The sequence below is a fragment of the Prosopis cineraria genome, unplaced genomic scaffold (assembly GCF_029017545.1).
Source record: "Prosopis cineraria cultivar Desert tree isolate PC_DT_omini unplaced genomic scaffold, ASM2901754v1 PC13, whole genome shotgun sequence".
In the NCBI taxonomy this organism is placed as follows: domain Eukaryota; kingdom Viridiplantae; phylum Streptophyta; class Magnoliopsida; order Fabales; family Fabaceae; genus Prosopis; species Prosopis cineraria.
The window spans coordinates 9,855,175-9,865,667 of record NW_026555344.1 but is presented as its reverse complement, the minus strand read 5'-3'; positions in this window follow the sequence as shown (position 1 = coordinate 9,865,667).

The window sequence follows — 10,493 nt, the reverse complement described above, 5'->3', positions numbered from 1 at the left end:
TTTTCGTGACTATCTATTTATAAAAAGTTATTATTATTTAGTTATTTTTAGATTTTTTAATATCTTTGTATGTTATTGTTGGGTTATTTACTCTTGATGGATTGGCCCAATATATAACCCATAGAGTTTTATTGTGAATATGAAAGAGTTTGGATTCTTAATCGTAATATTTTCTAGGCCTTTGTATGGAAATATCCCATAATTCAATTTGGTAGATTGGAGGGAAGGGTTTTATGAGATAACTCCCACGTCCGAAACCAATGTAAAGATGGGGATCAATTTTTCAAATGTGAATTGGTTTTTTAAAAACTTTCTATCATATTCTCTCCTACTTGAAATCTCTCTTTTCTTTGTGCATTTGTTGTGAATCCAAGAATTGAATTTGACTCTGTAATTAAGTTCCTGCATTTTCATATCACTCAACAACGCATTACATATATGTATTCCTCTTTCAAAACTTACAGTTATCATATTTTTAAGGCATTCTCTTATATCCAGTGTATCGGATTATTTTCAGAAGATATTCAAAGTAGCTAATCAAAATGATTATAAATATGTGTTTTTTAAATTCTAATTTTTTTCAAAAGTTAAAACAGATACCATAAAATTTCACTAAATTGATTTAAAAAATAAGATGCTTTTCATGGAAAAAGGCTTAAAGAAACGAGTTCTTTGTTCTTGTGAGGAAGGGAGCAAGTTTGAAAACAAATCAATTTATTTAATATGATTGACATTTTAAATAGTATTTGGATTAATGAATTTAAATTTAAACACCAATAGTGAAGACATGAAGAAAATGAAATGATTAAAGTAGATGAGATTTTAAAAACTAAAAATTTAGAAAGAATTAAAAGTATGGATTACCATTATGTATCCAAATGAGGTTTTGACTCACATCCAAATTCTCATGCATCTAAATAAGGATTATTTATATTTTTCTTATTCAGTTAAAATTAGTTTTCTTTCTTTATAAGGGTTAAATTGTATTTTCGTTCCAAATGTATTTTTAGAAGAATTATATTTATTTTATATTATTTATAGTTTAAATTATCAAATTCTATAGGAATTATCTTAAAATTGTAAGCTATTTTTAATTTATTATTAATAAATCAATATGTAATGAAAAATATAAAATCTTTATATTTTGAGAATTGCGATTTGAATTTGATCTTTCTAATATTATAAGAATATTTTAGATCTGCAAATTTAGAAAGCATGAATAATATCTTTGAAAAATAAAGATGATATATCTAGAAAATACAAAAGATAATTTTAATTTCTTAAATATTATCAAATCTTAAAGATTGCCATGTGATTTCCCTTGTATTCTCTAGTCACAACTCTAATCTTTTCCTTCTTCTTTTTTTTTAATTGCATACACATATCCTCCTAAATTTTATTAGAAATAATTATATTTTAGATACAGTTGAATGTTAAATGTGATTACATTTCTCAATAAAAATTAAAATATTTAGTTTGCTATGTTACGTCATACTTAACCCTAATTGGTCACAGCTATAATCTTTGTACATTAGTTCTGGACACCAAAACTAATATTTGGATTGGGTCAAGGTTTTTAGTGTTATGAAGTTATTGGCCCATATTTTTATATTTGGGCCACAAGGAAAAACCAAATTCTCTGAATTTTCCCGAAAAAAAAAAAAAAGAAAGAAAGGAAACGAAGGAGGGAGGAAACTTCCTCGCTGTCACATAAGATGTGAATCAGATTCAGGGCGGTGTCATTTTCTGTTATGATATAATTGCCCTTTACATATTCTAGAGACAAAATGTTTGTCCTTAAAAGCTAAAAGTTATCCTTGTTTTTTTTTTCAAATAAAAAAAAACAGAGAGAGAATAAAAGCTCAAAGCCATCTAGTTATTTATTATTTATTTATTTAGAATTTTTTTTTTGGCCAAAGGAATCCATTATAAATTTAAGTGAAGGCGACCCATATTAGTTTATTGCTTGAGAATTTTGGTATTATTTACTTTAATATTTCTCAAGATAAATATTATTTTCTCTTCCCTTCTAACTTTATGATTTTTCAGACTTAGATTATATAAACTACCTTCATTTTATTTAATCGATCTTTTTATCAAAAAAAAAATGAAGGAGCCAGCCATTTTTATCGTAAGTTTTTTGGTTATTTTTTTTTTTTTACGTTTTCTAATAATTTTATCATTTTGATTCAAATATACAAATATTTTATTTTCTATTATAAGGGATGAAATGAAATGGGGTGAGATTGCTAGAAATTATATATTATTATTTGTGAGAATTTTTTAAAAGATGGTGGAAGGGCCTGGGATGCATTTTAAGTCATACTTGGCAATCCTAAATTCATATCTTTCTTACATCCTAATTTGGGAGGTGGATGATAGAATAACTTAATATAAATATTATTATTAAAAAAATTAACCAGATCTTCTCGTCACTTCTTATTCTTTCATTTCCTCCCACCCTGAAATTAGAAAAAGAGCAAAAGGGCAAAACTATTCATAACATTACTTAAGTTAGTGTAAAAATGATCAATCTATTAAATCTCTTAAATGCTGACCATCTAACTGACACCTAAGTAGACATTGATCATTTTTTGGTCGGTGTGGGCTAAAAAAGAGTGAAAAATACCTCTAGGATATCTGATAACCTGAAATGAAAAATAAAGACAAAAATACCTATAACATTACTTTAGTAAATATAACAATGACCAATCTCTCAAATCCTTGTTAACACTTAAATAGAAGTTTATCATTTTTTCACTAATATAGAGTAAAAAAATATTCATAGTGGAATTTTGTAGAGGCTAATCAGCCATTGTATGATGACAAGTCTCGACTTAAGGCTCTAGTTTTGACGGTGAGAAAATATTATTTTGATCGAATAACAAATTAAATTGCTCACTTTTTAAAAATTTTTATAGCATTGAAGCTTCTTTTTTCTGATCCAAATCGATAAAGGAAGTTTCTTATAGCTTAATTTCCTTTCCAACTTCATTTGCAACATCACGTCCCTTCCTAGCAAGCTTGGTAGCTTATGTTTGATGCTTAATTGAGAGGGTTTCAGAAAATCGTGCTTAATTGTCAAAAATTCTTTGAGAAGCCTTTGCCTAAGAAATGTTTGAAATCTCTATTAAGAGTATTGCCAAATGAAAGGAAACTATATGGCATGAATTTTGATGAATTGATTACTATTGTATTTACTAAAATAACGTTATGGATATTTTATCCTGTTTTTCATTTTAGGCTATTGAATGTCCTTGGCTAACAATTTTATGAGTATTTTTGCCTTATTTTTAGTCTATATCAGCAAAAAAAAAAAAAGTAAATATTTGTTTAGGTGTCAACTAAACGATCAATGTTTGATAGATTTAATAAATTGATTACTCTTACATCAACTTAGATAACATTATAAATATTTTTATCCTTTTTCTCACTTTTAAATTACTGTACGCTTCTAGTCGACAATTTTTTGAATATTTTACCTCTTTACCCTTGAAAAAAAAACATAATTATAACTGATTCAAATACATTAACTTTATAATAATTCTTAAATTATTCACTTTTCAAATAAAACTTTCCAACAAAAAAACATTTCGTTTCACTTCACTTCATTCAATTTTATTTTATTAATAACCATTTCCTTCCATTCCATTTTAGCATGTAGTCTCAAGCATGCCCGTCTTGGTTTGGATGAAGGGTAAAGTAGTAGAAATAAAACAGGGAGAAGAGACAATTTAAAAAAATAATTTTTTAAACTATTTTTAAAAGTTCTTTATTTCTAGTCCCTATTGTTCTCCCCGCCTAAATAAAAGGTCATGTTTTTTTTATTATTTAAGAATTTTATAACTTTTTGTACATTTCATTATATTTGTTGATGTTGATACGTTGACATTGATATAAGAACGAAAGTGTGTAATGTTTTTGTTTTATTGCGAGTTAGGAGTATTCAGAGGCATCTAATTTGTTGGCTTGCAAAAGAGCCGATTCCAGAAATTGCAGATCCTTTCAAAACGTCTGAACTTTGATGTCTTGTGTTTGTGACTTAAATTGGAAGAAAAACAAAACAGTTGATTACAGTGAAACGAGTGATAGCCCTTAAATACAATATCTGGAGTTTAATTTCATGTAATAGTTTAAAAAAAAACATTTTTAAAAGAGCTAGGGTAACTAGGTGTGATAATACTTGAAACTATTTCGCTATATTAAAAAAGAAGAAGAAGAAGATAAACAAATACATATAAATATAAATTCTTCATGTTAAATTTAGATGGCAAAAATTTGATTTTTTTTTATATGCAAAATTTAAATTAAAGATATCCTTTTTTGTTAGATCAGCAAAATTTAAATTAAAGAGAATTAGAAGGTATAGAATAATTTTAGGAAAAATAAAAATTTTAGCTTTTGAAATTTCTTTCAATTATCAATTTAGTCTTTTGAATTTAATTTTTATTAATTTATTCTCTTACATTTTCTTAAACCTTTAAGATTTAAAGTACAAATTAATTCTTAAATTAATTTAATGTATAAAATGCAAATTAACTCTTAAATTAATTTAACATATAAAGTACATATGCAAGTGTAATTAAATCATCTTAGTGTGCGGTCTCTCTCCCTCTCTTTGCAGGGTTATCTTGATCTGTGGTCCAGATTTAATGAATTATTTTTATAATTTATTTTATATTTATTAAAATAAAAAATTTATAAAATTTATAAAAAAAATTTATAAATCTTTTTATCATCAATTGAGTCTAGATTTAATTTAAAGGATATAATTTAATATTTAAATTTTTATAATTTTTATATATTGATTATTTATATGTATTTTATACCGTCTAATTTAATATTAAAATTTCATAATTGTATATTTTAACTATCTAAATATACTCTGTACAATTTAAATTTAATAAAAATATAACATATTTTTTTAAAAAATTACAAATTAAAAATTTGAAACCTAACTGTGCAAAGTACATCTAATTAAGTAGTCAATATATAAAAATTTAAAATTAAATTAGAATTTTTAAATTAAATCTAAACCTAATTGATAATAAAAAGATTTATTACAATTATTTTATAATTTTTATAAATTTTTATTTTAATAAATATAAAATAATTCATTAAATAAGGACAATTCAGATTAAAATTCAATGGTTCAGATTTCATTACTCTGATACCATCGCACCCAAGATGGATCCTCTTCCCATGTAGTATAAAGGAACAGGTTTTGTATATATTTTAGTTAAGATTATTCAAATTATAAATTTGAACTTAAAATTATAAATTTTGAAGATGGAGAGAAAGAGAGTAATGAGAGGCGCGGAGATAGATGCATTCGGAGTAGAACCATTCTCTCCCTTTATATATATTGAAAGACTCGAGAATATATGTATAAAAAAAACGTTCTGACAAAAAAAAGAGCTCCTTGATTGATTTTCATTTAAATTTAAATGATTAAAAAATATACAAAAAAGACCAATTAGCCAATCAGATAACACCGTTTAAAATAAGATTCTCTAATAAATTTTCATTTAAATAATTAAAAAAATAAAATTAAAACTGTTGGAGCTTGTGTTTTGTAAAAAGATAAAGGGATAAAAATATGCAAACCAAAATAATATAATAGTTTAAAATGAGAAAAAGATATATAAATATTTATGAAGTTATTTTGTTCAGTATAACTGTAAGCTAACCGTTTAAAATCAACGAAATTGACCCTTAAATTGTGAATTTAAAATTTAATAGTTTTGTTACAAATACACCGATGAAATTCGATGAGTGCTTATGCGCCTTTAAACTATCAGATGTTGCTGACGGATGACATCTTAAATATTTGTTGTCCTTTTAACCTTCATAAAATATAGTTGGTTGATTGACACTCCATCCAATAACCCGAAGTGAGCCGAGCCAGCCAATCGCACTCCCTCGGTTTCTCACAAGTCCAGGCACCACCAAAATATTGATTCTTTCTCTCAAGAATATATTATTTAACTTGGTTAGGAACAAGCGAGGAAAAAGACATGAAGTTGCCTTATTAGTGTTATATTAAAGTTAATGATCATTTTTATCTAAAAAAATTATTAAAAATTCTAACTTAACTGAGAGTCAATTTTTTTCTTAACCTTAAAAATTTCTTTCACATACCTTATTATTTTTTCACCATTAATTGACTATTAATGAGCTCTACATTACATTTTTTTAATATTTTTATTATAAAATATTTGAGTTGAGGGTGCCCATTGAACTTTTGAATAAAAGTTTAAAAACAAAAATGACCCTTACTTAGATAAAAATATTTTAAAAGTAGTGGGATCACTGATGATTAACGAGCATTAAGTGTTTTTAACGTTGAGATGATAAAGGAGGGAATCTTTAACATTAAGGGATATAATTGACTCATAACTGAGTTTAGTATTCCCAAGGACCTTTCAGGTAAATGTGATGGGCAAAAATAACCCTTAACTCCTTTATATATATTTTTTTGATAAAGTTTAAAATTTTTTCTACTCCTTAATATAAGATAAAATTAGAATATTAATATTTTTAATTTTATTTCTTATTTATTTATTGTCGTTTGAATTCCTAGAATACAATTTAGGGTTAACTGGTAATTTGGGTGTTAAATTATAAGCCTAGGGGTGGTTTGAACCCTAATTCATATTTAGTATATTTTGAATCTTAAACAATTAAACCTAAGGCAATCTCAAACCCAGCATTAAATTAGCACTAAACAATGTTATTGTGGGCCTACTCTCTCTCCCTACATCTTTTCCTTCTCCTTCCTCCCTCTTAAATAACCTTAAACCTTCACATCTTCCCCTTGTGTAATATCCAAAATTTTAACTAGGAGTATTAAGCAAAGTAGGAATGGGTTAGGAGTAATGTGGAACAAAATTTAAGGGCTAAAGAGTGAATTTGAGAGAAAATTTGGGTCTCTATCCATGACTACCCTCAAATGTAACCCAATAGGTGATCACTATGTGTAGATGAGCATCCTTGGAAGAGGAGCATGCTCTTTGTTTGCAACCATCCATAATTGAGCCCTTTCAGTGGTGATGACTGTTCGTGGTTGTGGATAAAGGGAGGAAATCTGGATTAGTAACTTTGACTATAAGCAGACATGATTATAACATGCACAACTATTTATTGTCGACACATAAATGTGAGTTAAAAGAAACTAGAAATGCAGAAATAGAGGGGATAGAAAGGAGAAGTTAAAAAGGAGAAGAGAGAACTCTTCTTGGGCAGGGAATTTTAGGAAGACTAAAGAGTCTTAGAGCTTAGAATCATTAGAGGAAAGTTTCTAATCCTTCCCTCTCCCTTCTAGCTCCATTTTAGGTTAAGGTTTCTAACTTTCTTCTTGAATTCTGTCCTTAGCAAAATATTTATGAGCTTTTAATGGTCATGGTTGAATTAAATGAATGAAATAAAATTGTTAGAAGTTAGTTTTTGCTCCTAGAACAATGCCTACTAGTTGTTTGATCATTGAATCCGAATTTCATTAGTTTAGACAAACCCTAGGCACAATGATAAAGAATTAGAGTTGTAGGGTGTTATAATTATTGTTATTTAAGTTGATGGAAGTTAAACAAAGTAAGGGGAGTTAATACATTCATTGGTTATGAGGTTGAACTTGTGGTTAAGAAATTTAGGTATTAAAGCGTGAAATTAAAAGTTGAAAGAGTTGATGTTGATGATTATTATTTATTTGTGATGGCTGTTATGAGGCTGAACTTGTGGTTAAGAAATTTAGGTATTAAAGCGTGAAATTAAAAGTTGAAAGAGTTGATGTTGATGATTATTATTTATTTGTGATAGCTGTTAATGTTGATTGTATACTAGCTTGTGAAGCACCAGAGAGCTTGAGATTAGCTCAAAAATAAGTTTTATTTAGGGTAAACTTCGAGTTCTCAAAGGTTTGAGGTAGTAAGGAGAATATATCACATGTTATTTCTTGTTAATTTAATTATAAGTGTTTGTGAAACTTGAAACTATATTTTTTTTATAGATGTCTCTGTGTATATATATTTTTAGTTTTGAAAATTATGCAAGTGTGGCTCAGCTTACATAATTGGGATCATGATATTGTAAAGGATAATTAATTGTTCAATGATGACTTCAACTCCTTTAAATTTTGTAAAGAACTTGATGAGCATGATGCTGCTATTGAAATGTGCTATGTGTAAATTAGCATGAGGCATTAGCATGATTTTATTAATAGCAGGAGTTCACCTAATAGAGTAGCAATTTGTGCCCATGTGATGATACCAATACTGCGAGGCCTCAATGTTTGTTTATCGCTTTACCTTTAAACCCCACATAGCAAATGTGGTAATAGGGATTACCCTTAAACCCTAACAAGCGAAGTCGGTAATAGGGTCTTGTGTTATCCTTATATTTAAGAGGAATGAATCCTTAGTTTGAGAATGAATGTGGGACCTTGGTCAGGTCATCTCTCATGATTTGAGAGTTTAGACTAACCTAGTTACATGGGTTTAGCTCCTTTTTCTTGTATAGCTTATGGATTTAGTAAGCAAATATGGAGGTTTTAGAGATGAGAATGATCATGTATTGTATTGTGATGTGCTTGATAATGATACATAGTTTTATAAATTGCCCACTTTTCTTGCTTGTGATTATTTGACTTGTATGAGCATGTTTTTATATTATTTTGATTATTGAATAGTTGTACTCACCTCTCATTTAACATTATACAGGCGTTAGCTTTAGTTTGGATAAGGAAAAGACATATGAGGCTTAGAAACTCAACTTCCTACTGCATAGCCTTGTTTTCCTCTTAAAAATTATGTATAATTATTATGATAATGCCAACTAGAATTATTATTTTGGGTACTTGCACTATATCATACATTTATGGTTGAATAGTTGCATTTTCTGCCTAGGTTTGAGTGTATGGAATATTAATGTTTAATTAAGGCCAAAATATTAGTACAAGTATGTTTTGACTTGGGTTATTGGTATAATTGTAAATGATTATTTTCGTAAATGAATGATGGTTTACCTCCCCCTATGTTTTTGATGAAAATGGAGTTGAGAAGTGAAAATAAAATTTTGGAATGTATTTTGTGCATTGTAGTGTGTTGCAAAGGTCATCCTAAGTCTCTTAAGCTTAGTCTAGGTGATTTCATGAACTTTTAGCATATTGGTTAGGGTTTGGAAATCCTTTGTGTAAAAAGTGTTAAAATGTCATCAGTTTTTTGTTTGAGTGTCCAACTTTTTACTGTGATAGTTATTGGTAATAAAATTAATGTCATTAGTTAGTTCAGCAAATGAGTTTTTTGGGATCACCTAAATTACCTTAAACAGACGTCGGAAGGAGATTTAGGGGTGCACAAGAAGTTCGACCCAAATCTATCACATGATAGCATAAGGCTATCAAATTTAATACAAAGTGCCGCAACACATGGCATGGCACAAAGAACATCTGGCTTCGATGAACTAATCCTTGGCCATGAGGGATGGCTTGTAATGCTGAAAAAGGACATTTTTTCTTTTTATGCAAATGCTTTAAAACATAGTTGGTATCGCATATTTCTATACATTTTATAACTTCAATTTAAATTTATTTTTGATTTAAATCTCATTTTTTAAATTTTAAAACTTGAAATCCCATTTTCAATTAAAAAAAAAATCTTCTATTTATTCATGGTATATTCATATGGTCAAAATTTAATTACCATAGAATGCTTGGTTAATATAGTTAAAGTTAGTCGTAGACTGACGTAACATTACACTTTGCGTGCCTACCTTCTCCCCCTTCCTACTCTTTCTCTTCCCAGTAGAAACCTCTATTGCTGCCGAAGGATCTTGACAATGGCAAGAATCCATTTGAAAATTCTCTTGTGTCTCATATCCCTCCATTAACTGATGACTCCACCAAGCTGACACCCATGAACAACCGATCACAAGTCCCCTCTTAAATTATTAACATTGTCTTCAAAAGGCATAAAAAATTTTTAATTTACCCTTTTAAATTCATTAAAGATGATGATTCAATAAGGGTAAATTAAAATATTTAAATTCTTATTTTGACATATCACTCTTACTTTTTTTTAATTCAAATATTTTCTACAATACATCTTCAATGTTTATTTAATAATCTTTCATACTCTTTCAAATGTCTTTAATGTATTTTTGGAAAAAAATTTCTTTAAATAACTTTAATTATCATCCAAAAAATTTGAAGGCTTTTAAAGAAATGTGAAACATTTTCAGAAAAATATGAGATATTTATTCAAATATTTTTCATGGATAAAACGTTTTTTTCCAGAATACAGCATTAAATTTTTAGAAAATAATTTGTTGATAGCAAAATATTCGAATATTTGCGTAATCATTTTAAAGCTAAAGTTTAGTTACTTGAAATCTTGAAAGTGCTAAGATGAGACATGATACTATTATAAAGAAAATTCCAATATTAAAGACATTAATATTATATTATAAGTACAGTGTCTTAAAGAGAATTCCAAGGGACA